Consider the following 3,344-nt stretch of genomic DNA (forward strand, 5'->3'; position numbering starts at 1 on the left):
GTTTGTGCTTAATAGTTATTAAGCTGCAAACATATATTTATGGTTATTGGCAATGCGCGCTCCTACAATACCTAAAATATAACAATAATTATTTTTTATTCTTATCAAAGTTAATCTAGAACGACTAAATAGTCCAGTCGTCAGAGAGTTACCTCTAAAAACCATACGAACAAGCTGAATTTTTGCAGAGAATATTTATTTTGGAACCCCAAAAAAGATGCAATAAAGTTTACCACTTTTACCCCTGGGCTTCCCCCTAAAACCCCCTCGCAGGGTGGTTAAAACGCAAAAAAATCGATTTACCAAAAATCTGTACACCGTAGAAAAAAAAACGGGTGTGGCAGTCCAGTGGGACTGCCGGTAGAAGTTATACTTCTATACACGTGTTCGCCGTTACAAATTGATATGGGAGTCAATCTGCACAACCATTACATATTTAATGCTATAGGTAAGAGAGCAGAAAGAGAAAAAGAATTAGGTATATAGGTATATGGTGCATCGTTTGCTGTATATAAACATTTGACCTGTAATAGGAGTATATTAATTGAAGGATTGTATTAATATTTTAATGAAAATATATATTTTTATTTTCATATACATATGTATAAAAGGAGTTGAATGCAAAAAAAATTTTTTACACATACTCTGCAGTAAAATTCATTGTTTATTTTGTTATTAATATAAAAATTACAATACAATACACTGCAACATAATTCAATATAATAATACAATACAAATTAAAATGCAATATTCATAAGTATTTAAAACTGCCAATATACATAACTTACTTTACGAAGATAAAAATAAAAAACCAACAACTCGGATTATGTTGTAAATTTTCATTTTAATTTAAAATTTAGCATTTTTGCGTATATTACATATATTTAATAACATTAACGTGAGGTTTTTAAATATTTCAAAAATAAAAAAGGAAATTCATATTGGGATTCGAACTCACGTACACCAGCGTATGAACCAAACACGTAAAAGATATGCCAATTAGACATGATACTAACGGATTTCAAAATTGACAGTTGTCTGTCATACAGTGATTATTTTGAAATACAAAAGCCTAAAATAATTATGAACATTTAATAATTAGATATACAAAAGAAACATTTTTATTCTCGAGAGGAAGAGAGAGAAAATATATCTTATGTCTCTCTCTTACTCATTATCTTACATATGTAATGGTTTCACAGATTCACTCCCGTGCTTCAAAAATAGTTCAAATAAAAAATGTAGCTAAGATAATTATAAACAAAAATGTTTATAAGCATTTTTTGTGTACAATTAACCGATCTTTTAGAAACAACGCTTGAAATGACCGTCGATTTTGCATGTCAGTCAATAAAATTTGTATCAGCTTGACGGTAAAAATTCGATATCTTTGGATCCAAATGTCCTATCGATAAACATCAAGATGCATTTTAAAGGTAGAGTGTGCAGCTTTCGTAAGCAGTTTTGTATTTTGCCGATAATATACTCGAAAGAAAGTTTTTATAAAGGTGTTAAATAAATTACCGTATCGCGATTTTTACCATTTTTTACGATTCTCGTGAGATCAATAAAATTGATCACTTAAAGAAATATCGAAATTTTTATTTCGACACAATATATAAATAGGAAAAGAACTATACCGTTTTATTTTTGTGCGTAAAAAGTAATGTGGACCTATTTTAGACTAATGCTGAATTGCTAAATTTAAAATATTTACTAGATAAGAATATAATTAGAAATAAGTATATTGAAAAAATGTTTCTAAATATACAAACAGCGATTAACGGTAGCTTTTGTTTTTCAAATCTGGGAAAGTTTAGAAAATTAATTTATGCGGATTCTATTGTTGGCTGTGTATCGAAAACACAAAAATCTACTTATTCTTTATAGAAGTCTATAAATGGTCGGTATGTTCTGTTATTTCCTCAGGCTTGTTCTATTTTTTTCTCTATCGTTTTTATATTACTATTTTTGTGTTTGATTTGTTCATCATCATCTCCATTTTATATTTAGATATCTTGTCATTGGACTAACCTCTCTAAGGTCAATTTATATTTCGCACCTCAAAGACGCTTATTAATAGAATGTTTATAACTAATAGATTGCTAAATATACGTTAAAAAATTATATTTAGTTATCTTAATATACTCTCTATCTAGTATGTTATAATATTTATTCTATATGTTATTATTTTTTTTTATTAAAACGGTGCATTTTTCTTATTTAAATAAGTATATAAATATAATTATTAACCCTGAACTACTATTGTGGGGTCAAATTTGACCCCAGGACTTAAAATTGCGTGTGCTACTGGTAGACAATTTGGCAAACGACTTTGTTATTCCAAGCATTTTTCCAATTTAGTACATAGTTTAGCATGCCGCTTAGTAGTAAACAATCAGTGGGATAGTGCACACGTGCTGCTGAGTTCCGGTAGGATTTGACCCCAGCATAGTAGTTACGTTATTATTATTTAAGACATTAAAATGGCTTTAAGAATAAATAAAGAAGAAGTACGGTGTCCAGTGATAATGTTTTTGACTTTCTCGAATCCCTGGAGGAGCCAACCGAGAATATTGACACTTATAGCGACTCTAATAAGAGTGATACTAACAGCGAAAGTGAACACTCGAATCACGACACAGATTCAGAAATTGACTTAAGTGACTTATCAAGCGACGAATGTGAAACAGCTCCGGCACCATAAAACTCGCCTGCAGAACATTAATACACACCCTTCTGGTTTTTGTGGACCTGCCTTAAGAACAAAACCATCCAGTCCACTTGAATCTTGGTCACTTCTTATAACACCTGACATATTGGTTCCTATTCTAAAGTACACAAATTAAATAATTACTGAGCTCAGTTTGAATTACGGGGATACCTGTACAGTTGTCGATCATTGAAACAAACGTGAACTTAAGGCTTTTTGATTTCTTTATACCTTTCAGGTGTACTAAAGTCCAGTCATGAGAATGTTGATTCTTTATTTTCGACAAGTGTTTTAGGTTGGCCAAGTTTTTGTGCTACTATGTCAAAAAAAAGCTTTTTATTTCTTCTTACAGCAATAAGATTTGAAAACTCTAAAATAAGAGAGCAAAAGAAGGCCAATGCTTGCAGCAGTGTCCTATTTATTTAACTGTTTCGTATTTAACTATAATAACAAACTACACTTGTTTCGATTATGTTATAGTGGACGACATGCACGGTGGGTTTAGAGGTAGATGCCCTTTTATAATGTAAATGAAAATCAAACCAGCCAAGTACGGCATCAAGATCATGTGTTGATATGAAACAAAAACACATTTAGCATTTTCTTTTAAAAGTTTAATAATTTTTATTAT

This window comes from Diabrotica undecimpunctata, chromosome 2, assembly GCF_040954645.1.
Source record: "Diabrotica undecimpunctata isolate CICGRU chromosome 2, icDiaUnde3, whole genome shotgun sequence".
NCBI lineage: Eukaryota > Metazoa > Arthropoda > Insecta > Coleoptera > Chrysomelidae > Diabrotica > Diabrotica undecimpunctata.